Here is a 21,027-nt window from a genome sequence, read left to right as displayed (position 1 = left end):
CAAAGCAATCTATACATTCAATGAAATCCCTATCGAAATAACACAAGCATTCTTCACAGAGCTAGAAAAATCAATCCTAAAATTTGTGTAGAAGCACAAAAGACCCCAAATAGTCAAAGAAATCCTGAAATAGAAAACCAAAGCTGGAGGCGTCACAATTCTGGACTTTAAGCTGTATTACAAAGCTGTAATCATCAAGACAGTATGGTACTCACACAAAAACAGACACGTAGATCACTGGACCAGAATACGGAAACCCAGAAATAGATGCACAAATGTATGGCCAACTAATCTTTGACCAAGTAGGAAAGAGTATCCAATGGAAAAAAGACAGTCTCTTCAGCAAATGGTGTTGGGAAAACTGGGCAGCAACATTCAGAATAATGAACCTGGACCACTTTCTTACACCATAAACAAAAACAAATTCAAAATGGATGAAAGACCTACGTGTGAGACAGAAAACCATCAAAAACTTTTTTTTTAATTGTGCTTTACTTTACTGCACTATCAAACATCATTTTTTTCTTTTTTTTAAGTATGAAATTTATTGTCAAATTGGTTTCCATACATCACCCTTTGCTCATCCCAACAGGTGCCCTCCTCAATACCCATCACCTACCCACCCTTCCCTCCCACCCTCCCCATAAACCCTCAGTTTGTTCTCAGTATTTAGGAGTCTCTTATGGTTTGGCTCCCTCCCTCTCTAACTTTTTTTTTCCTTCCCCTCCCCCATGGTCTTCTGTTAAGTTTCTCAGGATCCACATAGGAGTGAAAACATATGGAATCTGTCCTTCTCTGTATGACTTATTTCACTTAGCATAACACTCTCCAGTTCCATCCCCGTTGCTACAAAAGGCCATAGTTCATTCTTTCTCGTTGCCACGTAGTATTCCATTGTGTATATAAACCACAACTTCTTTATCCATTCATCAGTTGATGGACATTTAGGCTCTTTCCATAATTTGGCTATTGTTGAGAGTGCTGCTATCAACATTGGGATACAAGTGGCCCTATGCATCAGTATTCCTGTATCCCTTGGGTAAATTCCTAGCAGTGCTATTGCTGGGTCATAGGGTAGGTCTATTTTTAATTTTTTGAGGAACCTCCACACTGTTTTCCAGAGCGGCTGCACCAGTTTGCATTCCCACCAACAGTGCAAGAGGGTTCCTGTTTCTCCACATCCTCTCCAGCATCTATAGTCTCCTGATTTGTTCATTTTAGCCACTCTGATGGGCATGAGGTGGTATCTGAGTGTGGTTTTGATTTGTATTTCCCTGATGAGGAGCGACGTTGAGCATCTTTTCATGTGCCTGATGGCCATCCGGATGTCTTCTTTAGAGAAGTGTCTATTCATGTTTTCTACCCATTTCTTCACTGGATAATTTGTTTTTCAGGTGTGGAGTTTGATGAGCTCTTTATAGATTTTGGATGCTAGCCCTTTGTCTGATATGTCATTTGCAAATATCTTTTCCCATTCCGTTGGTTGCCTTTTAGTTTGTTGATTGTCTCCTTTGCTGTGCAGAAGCTTTTTATCTTCATGAGGTTCCAATAGATGATTTTTGCTTTTAATTCCCTTTCCTTTGGGGATGTGTCAAGTAAGAAATTGCTGCGGCTGAGGTCAGAGAGGTTTTTTCCTGCTTTCTCCTCTAGGGTTTTGGTGGTTTCCTGTCTCACATTCAGGTCCTTTATCCATGTTGAGTTTGTTTTTGTGAATGGTGTAAGAAAGTGGTCTAGTTTCATCCTTCTGCACGTTGCTGTCCAGTTCTCCCAGCACCATTTGTTAAAGAGACTGTCTTTTTTTTCCATTTGGATATTCTTTCCTGCTTTGTCAAAGATTAGTTGGCCATACTTTTGTGGGTCTAATTCTTGGGTTTCTATTCTATTCCATTGGTCTATGTGTCTGTTTTTGTGCGAATACCATGCTGTCTTGATGATTACAGTTTTGTAGTAGAGGCTAAAGTCTGCGATTGTGATGCCTCCTGCTTTGGTCTTCCTCTTCAATATTACTTTCACTATTCGGGGTCTTTTGTGGTTCCATACATATTTTAGGATTGCTTGTTCTAGCTTTGAGAAGAATGCTGGTGCAATTTTGATTGGGATTGCATTGAATGTGTAAATAGCTTTGGGTAGTATTGACATTTTAAAATATTTATTCTTCTAATCCATGAGCATGGAATGTTTTTCCATTTCTTTGTATCTTCTTCAATTTCCTTCATAAGTTTTCTATAGTTTTCAGCATCCAGATCTTGTACATCTTTGGTTAGGTTTATTCCTAGGTATTTTATGCTTCTTGGTGCAATTGTGAATGGGATCAGTTTATTTGTCTTTCTGCTGCTTCATTATTAGTCTATAAGAATGCAACTGATTTCTGTACATTTTGTATCCTGCGGCTTTGCTGAATTCATGTATCAGTTGTAGCAGACTTTTGGTGGAGTCTATCAGGTTTTCCATGTATAATATCATGTCATCTGCAAAAAGTGAAAGCTTGACTTCCTCTTTGCCAATTTTGATGTCTTTGATTTCCTTTTGTTGTCTGATTGCTGAAGCTAGCACTTCCAACACTTTGCTAAACAACAGCGGTGAGAGTGGACATCCCTGTCGTGTTCCTGATCTCAGGGAGAAAGCTCTCAGTTTTTCCCCATTGAGGATGATAATAGCTGTGGGATTTGCATAAATGGCTTTTATGATCTTTAAGTATGTTCCTTCTATCCCGACTTTCTCGAGGGTTTTTATTAAGAAAGAATGCTGAATTTTGTCAAATGCTTTTTCTGCATCGATTGACAGGATCCTATGGTTCTTATCTTTTCTTTTATTAATGTGATGTATCACATTGATTGATTTGCAAATGTTGAACCAGCCCTGCAGCCCAGGAATGAATCGCACTTGATCATGGTGAATAATTCTTTTATATGCTGTTGAATTCGATTTGCTAGTATCTTATTGAGAATTTTTGCATCCATATTCATCAGGGATATTGGCCTGTAGTTCTCTTTTTTTACTGGGTCTCTGTCTGGTTTAGGAATCAAAGCAATACTGGCTTCATAGAATGAGTCTGGAAGCTTTCCTTCCCTTTCTATTTTTGGAACAGCTTGAGTAGGATAGGTATTATCTCTTCTTTAAATGTCTGGGAGAATTCCCCAGGGAAGCCATCTGGTCCCGGACTCTTATTTGTTGGGAGTTTTTTGATAACTGGTCCAATTTCTTCACTGGTTATGGTCCGTTCAAGCTTTCTATTTCTTCCTGTTTGAGTTTTTGAAGTGTGTGGGTGTTTAGGAATTTGTCCATTTCTTCCAGGTTGTCCAGTTTGTTGGCTTATAATTTTTCATAGTATTCCCTAATAATTGCTTATATTTCTGAGGGATTGGTTGTAGTAATTCCATTTTCATTCATGATTTATCTATTTGAGTCTTCTCCCTTTTCTTTTTGAGAAGCCTGGCTAGAGGTTTATCAATTTTGTTTGTTTTTTCAAAAAAACCAACTCTTGGTTTCATTGATCTGCTCTACAGTTTTTTTAGATTCTGTAGTGTTTATTTCTGCTCTGATCTTTGTTATTTCTCTTCTTCTGCTGGGTTTGGGGTGTCTTTGTTTTTCTGCTTCTATTTCCTTTAGGTGTGCTTTTAGATTTTTTATTTGGGATTTTTCTTGTTTCTTGAGATAGGCCTGGATTGCAATGTATTTTCCTCTCAGGTCTGCCTTCACTGCATCCCAAAGCATTTGGATTGTTGTATTTTCATTTTCGTTTGTTTCCATATATTTTTTAATTTCTTCTCTAATTGCCTGGTTGACCCACTCATTCGTTAGTAGGGTGTTCTTTAACTTCCATGGTTTTGGAGGTTTTCCAGACTTTTTCTTGTGGTTAATTTCAAGCTTCATCGCATTGTGGTCTGAAAGTATGTATGGTATGATCTCAATTCTTGTATACTTATGAAGGGCTGTTTTGTGACCCAGTGTGTGATCTATTTTGGAGAAGGTTCCATGTGCACTCGAAAAGGAAGTTGCTTTGGGATGCAGAGTTCTAAATATATCTGTCAAGTCCATCTGAGCCAAAGTATCATTCAGGGCCCTTGTTTCTTTATTGATCCTGTGTCTAGATGATCTATCCAATGTTGTAAGTGGAGTATAAAGTCCCCTGCAATTACCACATTCTTATCAATAAGGTTGCTTATGTTTGTGATTAATTGTTTTATATATTTGGGACTCCCATATTCGGCATATAGACATTTATAATTGTTAGCTCTTCCTGATGGATAGACCCTGTAAATATTATATAATGCCCTTCTTCATCTCTTGTTATAGCCTTTAATTTAAAGTCTAGTTTGTCTGATATAAGTATGGCTACTCTAGCTTTCTTTTGACTTCCAGTAGCATGATAGATAGTTCTCCATCCCCTCAATTTCAATCTGAAGGGGTCCTCAGGTCTAAAATGAGTCTCTTGTGGACAGCAAATAGATGGGTCTTGTTTTTTACCCATTCTGATACCCTATGTCTTTTGGTTGGAGCATTTAGTCCATTTACATTCAGTGTTATTATAGAAAGATATGGGTTTAGAGTCATTGTGATGTCTGTAGGTTTCATGCTTGCAGTGATGTCTCTGGTACTTTGTGGTCCTTGCAACATTTCACTCACAGAATCCCCCTTAGGATCTCTTGTAGGGCTGGTTTAGTGGTGATGAATTCCTTCAGTTTTTGTTTGTTTGGGAAGACCTTTATCTCTCCTTCTATTCTAAATGACAGACTTGCTGGATAAGGGATTCTCAGCTGCATTTTTTTTCTGTTCATTACATTGAAGATTTCCTGCCATTCCTTTCTGGCCTGCCAAGTTTCAGTAGACAGATCCGTCATGAGTCTTATCGGTCTCCCTTTATATGTTAGAGCATGTTTATCCCTAGCTGCTTTCAGAATTCTCTCTTTATCCTTGTATTTTGCCAGTTTCACTATGATATGTCATGGAGAAGATCGATTCAAGTTACATCTGAAGGGAGTTCTCTGTGCCTCTTGGATTTCAATGCCTTTTTCCTTCCCCAGTTCAGGGAAGTGCTCAGCTACGATTTCTTCAAGTATACCTTCAGCACCTTTCCCTCTCTCTTCCTCCTCTGAAATCCCAATTATGCGTATATTATTTCATTTAATTATGTCACTTAGTTCTCTAATTTTCCCCTCATACTCCTGGATTTTTTTTATCTCTCTTTTTCTCAGCTTCTTCTTTTTTCCATAATTTTATCTTCAAATTCACCTATTCTCTCCTCTGCCTCTTCAGTCTGAGCTGTGGTCACCTCCATTTTATTTTGCAGCTCATTTATAGCATTTTTTAGCTCTTCCTGACTGTTTCTTAGTCCCTTGATCTGTGTAGGAATAGTTGTCTGCTGTCCTCTATACTTTTTTCAAGCCCAGAGGTTAATTTTATGACTATTATTTTAAATTCATTTTCTGTTACATTGCTTAAATCATTTTTGATCAGTTCGTTAGCTGTCGCTACTTCCTGGAGTTTCTTTTGAGGAGAATTCTTCTGTTTGGTCATTTTGGATAGTCCCTGGAGTGGCGGGGAACTGCAAGGCTCTTCCCCTGTGCTGTCTGGAGTAACTTGTGTTGGTGGGCGGGGCCTCAGTGAGACCTGATGTCTGCCCCCAGCCCACCGCTGGGGCCACAGTCAGACTGGTGTGTACCTTATCTTCCCCTCTCCCAGGGGCCGGACTCACTGTGGAGTGGTGTGGCCCCTGTCTGGGCTACTTGCACACCGCCAGGCTTGTGGTGCTGCTTTGATGGGATCTGGCGTATTAGCTGGGGTGTATCCGCAAGGTGCACAGGGGTGGGAGGGATAGGCTCAGCTCACTTTGCCTTTGGTGGTCCACTTTGGGAGGGGCCCTGTGGCACCTGGAGGGAGGCAGAACCATTGGAGGGATGGATCTGCAGAAGCACAGCATTGGGTGTTTGTGCGGTGCATGCAAGTTTGTGATGGGAGCTGGTTCCCTTTGGGATTTTGGCTGGGGGATGGGCAAAGGAGATGGCGCTTCCCAGCACCTTTGTTCCCTGCCAAGCTGAGCTCTGTCCTCTGGGGCTCAACAACTCTCCCTCCTATTGTCCTTTAGCCCTCCCGCTCTCCGAGCAGAGCTGTTGACTTATAACATTCCCAAAAACCTCAAAATCTAGAGGAGAAAATAGGCAGCAACCTCTTTGCCTCAGCCAAGGGAATGGGAGAAGATATTTGCAAATGACATATCAGATACAAGGTTAATATCCAAAATCTATAAAGAATTTACCAAGCTCAACACCCGAAAAACAAATAATCCAGTGAAGAAATGGGAAGAAGACATGAATAGACACTTTTCCAAAGAAGACATCCAGATGGCTAAAAGACACATGAAAAGATGCTCAACATCACTCATCATCAGAGAAATGCAAATCAAAACCACAATGAGATACCACTTCACACTTGTCATAATGGCTGAAATTAACATTTTGTTACTTCATTTAAATGCCAGATCTCTCTCCATCTTCCTCTTCCTGTTCTCCAGCTGGTGGTCATTTTCATCTCCTCTCAAACTCATGGCACTTCATTTTGCTCATAACCTTTTATACTCTCTCTCTGTAGTTCTATGTATTTATATACATGGCATTTTTGTCCTTGAAGAATATAAGCTCTTTGAAAGCAGAGCCCAGCACTGAACTGGCTTCATAATCTAACAGTGTCCTTTATACATAGTTCTCAACTGAGTGGATACATGCACTACAATGCCATTCTCTGTCATTTTCAACAAGACATGTTAAATAATGAACTTCTTGTTAATTTCAATTGTAATGGGCAATAGTATGGTCCAGCAAGAGTCTGTCTTATCAAGCCTTGTAAATATTTTCTTGATAATTACACAGTAGCGGGTCCATCAGTCTTAGCAAGATCAGAGCCTCTGCAGAAACATGAGGTTCCTTTGGTACACAAACTTTTGTACATCTGCATCTTCAATGACTGCCATGACTATTGCCAGTGAATGTTCTCCTCACCCAGGACAAGAAAGTCTTTTTCTCTTCATTCCCTAGCAGTCTTCTATAAATGCATTACTTTGAAAATAACATACACATGTTCTAAACATCAAAGAGTATAAAAACTGTACAATGCAAAGTCTTCTTCCTACCTTATTTCTCATTTGCCCAGTTCCCAGTACACCATTAAAACATATTTTATTGTGTTAGATTCTTATGTGTCTTTCCTCATAGGTTTTTTGCATGCCAAGGCAAATACACATGAATTTTTTTCCTGTGTTTCATACCCGTGGTATCACATTCTTCCATATTTGTGTTTTTACTTAAAAAATTATCTCCTGTATCTTTCCAGATCAACATGTGCAGTGTATCGTATTCCCTTGTGTGATTATACTATAATATATTAAAAAGTCCCTAATCAGCAGGTAATTTGTTTCTAAACTTTGTTGTTAGAATGTATGCTAGACTGCATAACCTTGTGCTTACATCATTTTCTGTGTATATGAACATACATGGAAGACACTTTCCTGGAAGTGGAATTGGTATATATAGTGTATATACCTTATAATTTTGATAAATACATCAAAATTGTTCTCCATATGGATTATGCTGACTTACACTTTGACCAGCAATGAATGAGAGTGCTACTCCCCACAAACCTGCCAAGTATGTTTTAAAACAGATTTTTGTCAAGTTAATGCTTAAAAATGGTATTACTTTTTGAAAATGGAATGTTGCATGAATATGCATGTCATATTTGCATAGTGCCAATGCTAATTTTCTCTGTATCACTTCAGTTCTTGGTCTATGTGCTGTCAAAATGAACACTCTTAGTTTACCTATAATTTGCCTTCCTATTATTGTAAGTGAAATCTGTGTTTTTGTCAAGTTTTAAAACGAGCCATTTGTAGACTTTTAATTTTCTCATAAAACCTCTATTTGTATCCTTTGCTCATTTTTCTGTTTCTCTTCTTTTAACTTTTTTTTTAAACTCTTTTTTTTTTCATTCTTTATGTATTAGGCACATAAGGTACAATGTAACTTGTAAGTGTTTTTCCCAGTTTATCATTTATTTATCCTCTGATGTTCAGTATGGCAGATTTTACTATGTAGAGGTATTCTGTTATTGTTTGTGGATTCTGAATTTTGAGTCCTAGAAAGACTTTCTACATTGGGATTATAGAACAGTTCTCACTTTTTCTTGTCACAGTTTTTATGAACTCATTTCTTTACATGTAAATCTGGGAACCATTTGGAATTTAACCTGTTAAAGATCTGACCTTACTTTTGTACCCAAACCATTTATTTAATAGGCACTTTTATCTTTCCTGGTAGGACATAACTTTATCAAATGTTAATTTTTAATATGTTTGAGATCTGCTTTTGACATTTCTATTCTTTTCTTCTGGCCTGTTGATTGATGTGCCAATACTGCCCTGTTTTATTTCCTGAAACTTAGGTTTTTATTATGTACAAGTGCTAATGACCCACGGTTGCTTTTTTTCATAGATTGACAGGTATTTTTTCTAACTTAAAAAAATTTCCATACATGATTTTGAGTCACCACTGTATTGTAAGAAATAGTTGATTTGAGGGTGCTTGGGTGGCTCAGTTGGTTAAGTGTCTGACTCTTGAATTTTGGCTCAGGTCATGACCTCACAGTTCATGAGACTGAGCTCTGCTTCAGGCTCTGGGCTGACAGTGCACAGCCTGCTTGAGATTCTCTCTCTACCTCTCTCTCTGCCCCTCCCCTACTCTCTCTGTCTCTCAAAATAAATAAATAAACTTAATTTTTTTTAAGAAAAGAAATTGTTGATTTTGTGAGGATCATATTAAATTTGTAAATTGACTTATGGGAAATTGATACCTTTATGATGCTAAATCTCCCTATCAAACACAGTAAGCTATTGCTTTAAGTCTTCTTGGTCAGAAGTATACAAGATTTCTTCCAAATCTTGTTATAAATTTAATACTTTTCCTTGCTACTAGAAATAGTATTGTTTCTTCCATTTTTATTTGTAATGAGTTGTGTTTTATGAAAGCATTTCCCTTAATTATACTATTTAATCCTGCTTGTTTGTTGAGTTCTCTTATTGATTGTAGTGATATTTGTTAATTATGGTGGGACCTTCCCAACATATAATATTCTCCAGTCACATCATTTGCAAATAAGGGATGGTTTTAAGCCCTACTTTCAAAGCTTATAACTTTGATTTTTTCCTCAACTTTATGGTTGTGTTGGTGTTAAGATTGTTAAATAATAGTAATGATGTTGAATCTGTTTGTTTGTGCTTGACTTTATTTTTTTTAATTTTTTTTTCATGATACATCTTTCCATTTTTATTTTATTTTTTTTTTAATATATGAAATTTATTGTCAAATTGGGTTCCATACAACACCCAGTGCTCATCCCAAAAGGTGCCCTCCTCAATACCCATCACCCACCCTCCCCTCCCTCCCACCCCCCATCAACCCTCAGTTTGTTCTCAGTTTTTAACAGTCTCTTATGCTTTGGCTCTCTCCCACTCTAACCTCTTTTTTTTTTTTTTTCCTTCCCCTCCCCCATGGGTTTCTGTTAAGTTTCTCAGGATCCACATAAGAGTGAAACCATATGGTATCTGTCTTTCTCTGTATGGCTTATTTCACTTAGCATCACACTCTCCAGCTCCATCCACGTTGCTACAAAAGGCCATATTTCATTCTTTCTCATTTGTGCTTGACTTTAAAAGAATCTCCTGTTTCCTTGGACCATGCCATTCTGGGTTTTGCTTAGATAGCTTTAGACTGAATTAGAAATATTTTTCATTTGTTTAAGAACATATACACCTATACCTACTTTATTACTTATACTCTGTCAAAGAAGATCTTTAGTTTTGCAGAATCCCTTTTGACCATCTGTGTTAATGATTTAAAATTTTTTTTTAATATTTATTTTTGAGAGAGAGAAAGAGAGAGAGAGAAAGACAGAACATGGGGGAGGGGCAGAGAGAGACGGAGACACAGATTCTAAAGCAGGCTCCAGGTCCACAGAGCCCGACTTGGATGAGATCATGACCTGAGCTGAAGTTCGAAGCTCAACCGACTGAGCCACCCCGGCGCCCCTATGGTAATGATTATTGTTCTCGGTAAATATTTTACAATTATGCACTTAGATAATAGATTTCCCTAACATTGAACCATCTTTGCATGGCAAGAATAAAGATCACAACAATTATATTTTTCTGGACTTTGATAATATTTTATGTGAAAATTGTAATCAGTATTCATATCTGAAATTTATCTTTAGTTCAATTTATTACAAATGTTGATACCAATGTTCTTATTTTCATAGAACTTTGACATTTTCTTTTTTTGGTTTTTACTCTGTAACAGTTTAAATACCCTTGGAACTATCAGCTCCTTTGGTTTGATAGGAATTTCCTGTGGAAGATAATCTTAAACTAATACATAATTACCATAATTTTCAATTTACTTTATAGAAATTTGTCTTTTTAAATGCTATTCTTGTCAAAAGTTGGGCTTGGTCAATTATATTTTTTCTAAAAAATTGCTTATTTCTTTCAGGTTTTCCATTTTATTTTTTTTGGCATGGAAGTAAAGACAATTTTTTCTTAGGGGTCTAAAATTTTTCTCTTTTTAAACTTTGACTTACTGCTTAGCGTTTCTGATTTTCAGTAATTATGCTTTCCTTTCATTTTTCCAAATTTGTTCCATTAGCAGTATTTTATTGTTTTGTTCTGGTTCCTCTTGTCTGCTCTTGCATTCTCCTGGTTTATCTCCCATGTCTCTGGTCATTGTGCCTTAGATTTCTTTGCCATTATCTTTTTGTACATCTAACCTTAAGTTTTTAGTTTAGGCCTTTTCTGTGCACCCTTCCTTGAGATAAGCTATCTCATCCACCACGTAGTTTAATTGACACTGTTGATTCGCTAATACATATCATATCACTTCTTGAAATCCTACCTTTTTTGATTTTAATAGACGAATAAGTTATATCTAAACCATGTTTCTCTTCCTTCACTTAGAGAAAGTCACCAGCATCTACCTCGTCTCACAGTCCCCAAGCCTAAAAGGCATCTCTGATGCTTAGCTGTCTTGCTCTCTCTGTACACTAAATGAATAAATATTTTTTTTCTAAAATTTATTTATTTATTTATTTTGAGAGAGAGAGAGAGAGAGAGAGAGAGAGAGACAGACAGACAGACAGTCAGACAGCATGATCAGGGGAGGGGCAGAGAGAGAGAGAGAAACAGAATCTCAAGCAGGCTCCACACTGTCAGCCCAAAGCTTGATGTGGGGCTTGATCTTACACACCATGAGATCGTGACCTGAACTGAAACCAAGAGTCGGAAGCTTAACTGATTGAGCCATCCAGGTTCCCCCCCCAAAATACTTTTTAATTCTCTCTCTTAAGGGTCACTTTCATAGACCTTCTCTCCTTACTCCCATGACCCTAATTTAAGGCACCATCATCTCCCTCTCTCTCTCTCTCTCTATGTATGTGTGTGTGTATAATATTTAAGAATGGTTCCTTTATTTTTTTTTGCATTTATTTATCTATTTAGTTATTTAAATATTTATTTACTTTTGGGAGAGTGCAAGCTGCACTTTTGGGAGAGTGGGGCAGAGGGAGGGGGACAGAGGATTGGAAACAAGCTCTATGCTGACAGCAGCAAGCCCAATGTGGAGCTCGATCTCATGAAACATGAAATCGTGACCTGAGCCCAAGTCAGGCACTCAACTGACTAAGCCACCCAGGTGCCGCCCCCCTTTATTTATTTTTATTTACTTACATTTAAATTAGTTAACATACAGTGTAATATTGGTTTCGGTAGTAGAACTCAGTGATTCATCACTTACATATGATTTCACACATTCACTTATATGTGGAATTTAAGAAACAAAACAGATGAACATAGGGGAAGGGAAGGAAAAATAAGATAAAAATAGAGAGGAAGGTAAACCATCATCTTGTCTACCCATAGCCATGACCTCTAACCAGTTATACTATATCTGCACTGGTTCCTTCCTAATTCTTTCTTTATGTTGACATCTGACTCTTTCCATAACACGTCTCTTGCTTAAGCCCACTCAGTAGTTTGTCATGGTTATTCAGAAAAATAATTAAAATTCTTCACATGACCTGTTAAAGTTCTGAGTGATGTGGTCTCTGCACACCATTCTCAACTCGAGCTACTGTCCTCTTGGTTGCTTTACTGCAGCCACCCCAGTCTCTCCATTCCTCAAATGCACCATTCTCCTTTTATCATTTGCACCTGCTTGCTGTCAACTTTGCTTGAAAAATTCACTGCTACTATTTCTTTCATTACTAATTCCTTCTTATCGTTTAGAGTTTGTCTTGAGAATCTTTTTCCCAGAGAAGCTGTCTCGTATTCACCTTGTCTAGATCATTTTGGCAACTCTTTGCTCCATAAATTAGTTGAGTTTACAATTAAATAGTTTGGTAATTGTTTGTTCAGTGATTATTTTGTATACTAAAATGTAGCCTCATTGTGCATATCTGTCTTGTTTACTGCTTAATTCCTAGTACCCAGTAAGATGACTGTCCACTAACTAGTTCAAAGCACTGAAAGAAAAAATACTATCAAGATAAACATAATAAAAGTTTGAAAAATTTATAATCTCTCTAAAAGTTAAAATAGAAGGCCCAGCATCATTATAATGTTATTAATTAAGCAGGATAAACAGTTCAAAACAGAAGTGCACATTTAATATTTCATCTCAGTGGAGAAGTGAATGATTATTTAATGATGGGCATTGGTATAGTCGTCTTATAACCTGGAAATATAAACAAAATAAGATTCTCAGGTTACATTTTATATCAAAATAAATTTTACATGAAGGTATGTGCAATTTAAATATATGATTGCATAAAACTATATATATATATATATATATATATATATATATATATATATATAAAATTGCTAGAAGAAAATATACATACATATTTATCTAATCTTGGTCTGAATATAACCCATATAATTTGACAAAAGGGCATGAATGACACAAGCAATTAGTGAATTAAACCAAAGAAAAAATAAACATGCTATCAGTATATAAAAATTTATTGAAAAAGATAGGTATTCATAACAGAAAAGAAAAAGTATTTTTTAAATTTTTTAATGTTTATTTATATTTAAGAGAGAGGCCAAGCATGAGTAGGGGAGGGGCAGAGAGAAAGGTTGACACAGATTCCCAAGTAGGCTCCAGGCTCTGAGCTGTTAGCAAAGAGCCTGATGGGGGCTTGAACCCATGAACTGTGAGGTCATGACCTGAGCTGAAGTTGGATGTTTAACTGACTGAGCCACCCAGGTGGCCCTGAGAAAAAGTATTCTTAACACATGTGACAGAATATAGGTTATTGTCCTTATATATTATGTAACATCCTTATTTTTATTTAAGGGATCTCTACACATCACTAAGAAAATGACAGATGCCTCAGTTAAGGAAAAAAAAATATTTCCAAGAGGCAAGTCACAAAATATTAACGTTTATTTATTTCTGAGACAAAGAGAGTGTGAGGGGGAGAGGAGCAGAGAGAGAGGGAGACACAGAATCGGAAGCAGGTTCCAGGCTCTGAGCTGTCAGCACAGAATCTGACATGGGATTCGAACCCACAAATTGTGAAATCATGACCTGAGCCAAAGTTGGATGCTTAACTGACTGAGTTACCCAGGTGCCCCAGGAGAAAGATAATCTTAAGCAGGCTTCACGCCTAGCAAGGAGCCTGACACAGGACTGCATTTGACAACCATGAGATCATGATTGGAGCTGAAATCAAGAGTCAGATGCTTAACTGACTGAGCCACCCAGGCACCTCTATTTTCTGCTTTTTAAAAAAACATCATTCTGCACATGGGTCTATAGACTCTTTAAAATAATTATTTTAAATGTTTATTTACTTTTGAGAGAGAGACAGAGACAGAGCATAAGCAGGGGAGGGGCACAGAGAGAGAAGGAGACATAGAATCCGAAGCAGGCTCCAGGCTCCAAGCTGTCAGCCCAGAGCCTGACATGGGGCTTGAACTCATGAGCGGTGAGATCATGACCTGAGCTGAAGTCGGATGCTTAACTGACTGAGCCACCCAGGCACCCCACAAAATATTAAATATAACATTCTATGATGATTTTGGACTGCTTTGAGAATCATGGGAATGAAAATAAAAATGGGATATTATTTAATTAGAATGGCAATTATTAAATGAATGATAATATGCAGAATTAGTTGACATATGGAAAACAGCACATTCTTTTTTTTTTCCAATATATGAAATTTATTGTCAAATTGGTTTCCATACAACACCCAGTGCTCATCCCAAAAGGTGCCCTCCTCAATACCCATCCCCCACCCTCCCCTCCCTCCCACCCCCCATCAACCCTCAGTTTGTTCTCAGTTTTTAACAGTCTCTTATGCTTTGGCTCTCTCCCACTCTAACCTCTTTTTTTTTTTTTTTTTCCTTCCCCTCCCTTATGGGTTTCTGTTAAGTTTCTCAGGATCCACATGAGAGTGAAACCATATGGTATCTGTCTTTCTCTGTATGGCTTATTTCACTTAGCATCACACTCTCCAGCTCCATCCACGTTGCTACAAAGGGCCACATTTCATTCTTTCTCATTGCCACGTAGTATTCCATTGTGTATATAAACCACAATTTCTTTATCCATTCATCAGTTGATGGACATTTAGGCTCTTTCCATAATTTGGCTATTGTTGAGAGTGGAAAACAGCACATTCTTATACAATGATGGCAGGATTATAAATTGAATAACCTTTGCAGAGGGCAACTTGGCATTATGAGTCAAGCCTTTAGAATGAACATATCCTTTCCTCATTCATTCCTCTTCCAGAAATTTGACTTAATGAAATAATCAGTTAAATGCAAATGGATGTGTTTGACTTCTTGCCATTTAGTGACCTACCTACAGAAGTGGAGTTTAAGGCATAACTATTCATATTAGCCTTTTTCGTGGTTACAGTTAATATTCTCAGTTGGCCTTTTTATTTGCGTGTTTAATGTATTGTGGTATTTTCGTGTATTTTATAAATCCTTAATGTGCATGATGTACAGATGCTTTCTGAAATAACTTTTAATACAAATACACACATGCACATACACATACCCCCCCCCCCCACCATTTGTATTTATAGTTGTGGCCTTTAATAGAGAACCTAATAAAGAAACATTTCAATAATATTTAATTAAACTTAAGTCAGTATTTCATCATAGGTATTGTATAAGCAGAACCTGTATGATTCATCTGTCAGGAATGCTTGTCTTATGAAATAAACCTTTCAGTTTTCTCCATAGTTCATATCTAGAGGCTATGTCTGTGGTATGCTTAATTAATTAATTTTGATAGACGTTCATGTTTTGTATACAGATTTGCTTCATTTTACAGAAGCCCTCCCTCGGAGGATCTGAGATAAAGCTGGAAGGAATTGCTGTTAAGTCCACTGTATCTGTCCTGAAAATCACCAGCACACAAGTACCTTTATTTTGCAAAGGTGTACAGGGGCATTTAAGTTAGAAACGTCTTCCTTTTACTTAGCTCCTCACTGTATTTAAAAGTTTAATTTTCAGTTAAAGAAGGTCCAGAATGAGATTCTCCATCACTGCTCTTAGGCATTAACCTAATGGCTGTGGCATAATGATGCTTTTGATATATTTTTCTTTTTTTTAATGTTTATTTATTTTTGAGAGAGATAGAGCACAATCGGGGGGAAGGACAGAGAGCAAGAGACACAGAATCCGAAGCAGGCTCTGGGCTCTGAGCTATCAGCACAGAGCCCGACATGGGGCTTGAACCCTTGAACCACGAGATCATGACCTGAACCAAAATCGGACGCTTAACCAACTGAGCCAACCCAGGTGCCCCAGCTTTTGATATATTTTTCAAAGTAAGATTCTGAAGTAGCTGTCACATGCCATGCTGAAAATTCTATGTGAAAAGCATGTTTGATTTGACTTACAGAAATGATCATTCCTGGTATGAATTAACAAATACCAACTTACAAAGGTAAAAAAAAATGCAAACAAACTTAATATAAAAACTCGTGTTAAACAAAATTACAGGGGAAACATTATACAATGTTTGGCTTTTGTACTGGGTGAGATTTTAAATAAACATGATGTTTCATTTGCTTTGAAAAAAAAGGATTACTTTATGTATAAAGCATACAGTTTGGTAATTGGACACACATTTTCTTAGGAAAATATTGCAAATACACGTAATTGAGGATTTAAACCAAGGATATCATTGCTGCATAGGTTGGAAAAGGTTTGTTTCCTAGAAATAAAATATTTTTCTTTAACAATACTATGAATGAAACCTGAAATATCCTGAGACCAAAACACCTACAGGCAGCAAAGATTTCAGATTGGAGAATGCTGTTACAGTGCCCGTGAAGATAGAGATTTCTCACACCTTGGTTTACTATCTTTTAGAATAACTTTTAAAATGGTTATTGACCATTTGTGGTTTATTATTTTGTGAGTTTCTTGGTCAAAATTTGACAGCTTCTAAGTTGAATCTAAAATTCGACAAGCTTGGAGCACCTGTGTGGCTCAGTTGGTTAAGCATCTGACTCTTGATTTCAGCTCATGTCATGATTTCACGGGTCATAAGTTCAAGCCCCATGTCAGCAGAGCCTGCTTAGGATTCTCTCTCTGCTCCTCCCTTGCTCATGCTTGCTCTCTCTCTCTCTCTCAAAATAAATAAGCTTAAAAAAATAAAATTTGATAAGCGTATTCTGAATTCTTATGTTAGATGAAAGGACTAAGAGAAGCTAAGATAACTTTAAAGAATAAAGGTAGGGAATTTATTATGGAATTATAGTTTTTAAAAGTTTGTTACAAGTTCTGGAAAAAAACCAAACAAACCCTTAAGTAGGTCAATAGGCAGAAGAGGGCACAGAGAAAGCCCCAGTTATCATGGGGAATTATATAGGCCAGAAACCACATCTGGAGGGAAAGGTCTGACCTACTGAGTGAGTGCTTATGGGAAAAGTACCTGTTCATAGGGGGAAATATTAGATTTTTGTTGCACTCATATAGAAAAAAATCTGAAATGGGTTAAATAGCTAAGTGTGCCAAGTAAAATTATTAGGCCCTTAGAAGAAAATGAAGGGACATTAAGTTTATAGATTTAAGATTTGTAAGGAATTCGTACAAAGGATAAAAGGAAAAACATAGAGAGATTTGATCATAATACACTTCACAGACTTTTATACACAATATACTGCAAGACAAAGTTAAAAGACAAATTAAACCAGCGGTTCTTACGTTACTCAATACCTGGCAAAGGATTAGCATCTAGAATATACAAAGAAATGGTACAAATCACTAAGTAAGACAATCTAATGGGTAAAATTATCAAAAGATGTGAACAGGGGCACCTGGCTGGCTCAGTTGGTTAAGCGTCCGACTTCAGCTCAGGTCATGATGTCACGGCTTGTGAGTTTGAGCCCCGTGTCGGGCTCTGTGCTGACAGCTCAGAGCCTGGAGCCTGCTTCCGATTCTGTGTCTCCCTCTTTCTCTCTCCCCTCCCCCACTCATGCTCTGTCTCTTTTCTCAAAAATAAATAAAAACATTAAAATTTTTTTTTAAATGTGAACAGATAAAAGCTAATAAACTTATGGAAATACCCTCATTTGCCAAAAAGGAGCTGCAAATGTAAAAATTCATAAGATGCCCTTATCATAATATTTTATCATTCTTCATATATCATATTGTCATAGATTTTGAAATATGACACTTTTAAGTGTTTTTGAGGATGTGAGACACCTTGTATATTCCTGGTGGTAGTAAATTGGTACTACTTTGCCTAACGAAAGTGGGAATATTTAGTAAAATCAGAGATGCACACATAAATTCTGCATCCCATAATTTCTACCTCTAGATAGATTCATCTCAATAGACTAGGGGAAATCTAACACGTATGCATGAGGGATGTGTACAAGGAAGTTTACTGAACATTTCTGTATAACAGCAAAATATTGAAATTCATCTTTTTGATTATAAACTGATGGATTAAAAATCTCAGGTAGATTCAAGTAATAGAAAGTTATTATACCAATTCACATGGATGAACCTTAAGAACAGTGTTGGGGGGGCGCCTAGGTGGCTTAGTCATTTGAGCAACTGACTTTGGCTTGGTCATGATCTTGCAGTTTGTGGGTTCAAGCTCTGCGTTGGGCTCTTTGCTGACTGACAGTGCTGAGCCTGAAGCCAGCTTCAGATTCTGTGTCTCCTGCTCTCTCTGCCCTTCCCATGCTCACACTCTCTATCTCTCAAAAATAAGTAAACATTAAGAAAAAGTGCTGAGTGAGGAAAAAAGCAAGCCATCTGTTACAGGAAATGCTACAAAGATCAAATCATGTATTGATGAAAACACACAGGTGTAGAGAATGTATAAAAACATGGATGGAAAGAGGAATCATCAGCATAAACAAAGTTTTTTACCTCTGGAAAGGGAAGGGCTGGGGAGTTACATCAATAAAGGTACAAATGTAGTTACAATTACATAATTCATAAGATTTTAATTAGACAACCTGGAACAAATATGTTACAATGTTAACATTTATTAAGTGTAATATTAGTCTTTAATTTTGAAATATGTTTAAAACATTGCAAAATTTAAATGGATATAATTATAGAAAGGATATGGTTTCAGGGGCACCTGGGTGGCTCAGTTGGTTAAGTCCGACTTGGGCTCAGGTCATGATCTTGCAGTTCACGAGTTCAAGCCCCATATCAGGCTCTGTGCTGACAGCTCAGAACCTGGGGCTCGCTTTAGGTTCTATGTCTCCCTCTTTGCCCCTTCCCCACTCATACACTGTCTCTCTTTCTCTCTAAAAAATAAACATTAAAAAATTTAAAAAAGAAAGGATATGTTTTCAAAATTTAGAAATGTTAAGTAAGTGATAAATCATAATGTAATTATTCTCTAATGCTCATGAAGGTACTTTTTTTTTTTTTTTTGATGTTTATTTATTTTTGAAAGAGAGACAAAACATGACCAGGGGAGGGGCAGAGAGAGAGGTAGACACAGAATCTGAAGCAGGCTCCAGGCTTTGAGCTGTCAGTACAGAGCCCAACACGGGGCTCAAACCCACGAACTGTGAGATCATGACCTGAGTTGAAGTTGGACGCTTAACCGACAGCCTCCCAGGCGCCCCATGAAGGTACTCTTAATACAATCTAAGAGTTCTTTTTTGAAATCGAGAAAAAATATTTTTTCTTTGAAAATTTTGTCAGGCTTGTCTTATGTTTGCTCTCTCATCCTTACCAAAGATCTACTTTTAGAAAGGATCTGATCACTCATATCATAATATAAAAAAACTAAGTAAAATTTGTTATCTCTTCCTATGCCATTTGCATCTCGCAAGAAAAATTACAATTTTGATTACTATCAAAGGAATGGCAAGCATAAGTGGAGAGGGGATAGGATTGTTTTTGTAGTGTCATTAATGTTCCCAAACTAATTATTTCACATTAGAAGTATTCCACTGTAGCTAGGAATGAGATACCCCATATTCTACCAGGGAAAAAAACAGTACCTCACATACCTTAGCAGTGTAGCCAAAATGCATAAATCATTTTTGTTTTAGTTAGAAGTTCCATTAACCTCACATTCCAAAACATGATTATTTATAATTAATAGTAAGAGGAAGAATGATATTTGATTATTGCAATTCAAAGACAAATCAACTTTATATTCAAACAAACTTTTTTAAGTTTTTATTTAAATCCCACTTAGTTAACATACAGTGTAATATTAATTTCAGGGTTACAATATAGTGATTCAACAATGCCATACAACACCCAGTGCTCATCACAACAAGTGTACTTGTAAATCTCCATCACCTATTTCACAGTTCCCCTTATCCCCTCATTTCTCCCTTTCCTCTGGTAGCCATCAGTTCGTTCTCTACAGTTAAAATTCTGTTTCTTGGTTTGCCTCTCTTTCTCTCTCTCTCTATTGCCCTTTGATCATTTTTTTCTTAAATTCCACATATGAGTGAAATCATACGGTGTTTATCTCTCTCTGACTTATTTTGCTTAGCACAATACTCTCTAGCTCCGTTCATTTCATGGCAAATGGCAAAATTTTGTTCTTTCTTATAGCCGAGTAATATTCCATTGTATATATATACCACATCTTTATCCATTCATCATTCGATGGGCACTTGGGCTGTTTTCATAATTTGGCTATTAGAGATAATGCTACTGTAGGCATCGCGGTGCATGTATCCCTTGAATTAGCATTTTTATATTCTTTGGGTAAATATCTAGTAGTGTGATTGCTGGATTATAGGGCACTTATATTTTTAACTTTTTGAGGAAACTCCATAATGTTTTCCAGAGTGACTGCACCAGTTTTCATTCCCACCAACAGTACAAGAGTGTTCCTTCTTCTCCACATCGTCACCAGTACCTGATGTTTCTTGTGTTGTTGATTTTAACTGTGCTGACAGGTATCATGTACTCACTGTAGTTCTGGTTTGTATTTCCCTGATGATGAATGATGTCGAGCATTTTTTCATGTGTCTATTGGCCATCTGCATGTCTGCTTTGGAGAAATGTCTGTTCATGTCTTCTGCCCATTTTTAATTGGATTATTCATTTTTTGGGTGTTGAGTTTGAGAAATTCTTTATACATTTTGGATGCTAACCTTTTATGAAATATGTCATTTGCAAATAACTTCTCCCATTCCATAGACTGCCTTTTAGTTTTTAGTGATTAGTTCCTTCCTTATGCAGAAGATTTTTATTTTGAGGTAGTCCCAATTGTTTATTTTTGGTTTTGTTTCCCTTGCCTTAGGAGACATATCTAGAAGGAGTTTGCTATGGCTGATGTCAAAGACATTACTGCCTGTGCTGTCTTCTAGGATTTTATGGTTTCAGCTCTCACATTTAGGTCTTTCATCCATTTTGAGTTTATTTTTGTGTATGGTGTAAGAAAGTGGTCCACTTTCATTCTTCTGCATGTACCGTTCAGTTTTCCCAACACTGTTTGTTGAAGAGAC

At 37.0% G+C, this 21,027-nt stretch overlaps 1 long non-coding RNA gene and 1 other non-coding gene across 2 annotated transcripts in view; one reads left to right on the top strand and one right to left on the bottom strand.

The window, feature by feature from the left end:
- The window catches only part of LOC132681638 (uncharacterized), a 268,369-nt gene that overhangs the window by 174,355 nt on the left and 72,987 nt on the right, over window positions 1-21,027 (top strand). The window lies entirely within an intron of this gene.
- LOC132677683 (U6 spliceosomal RNA) lies at window positions 7,695-7,802 on the bottom strand. Its single transcript, XR_009609362.1, has one exon. It is a non-coding gene; the product is annotated as a U6 spliceosomal RNA (small nuclear RNA).

This window comes from Panthera onca, chromosome A1, assembly GCF_046562875.1.
Source record: "Panthera onca isolate mPanOnc1 chromosome A1, mPanOnc1 haplotype 2, whole genome shotgun sequence".
NCBI classification, from domain to species: Eukaryota; Metazoa; Chordata; class Mammalia; order Carnivora; family Felidae; genus Panthera; species Panthera onca.
The sequence above is the reverse complement of the archived record's forward strand: the minus strand, read 5'-3'. Positions and strand labels throughout refer to the sequence as shown.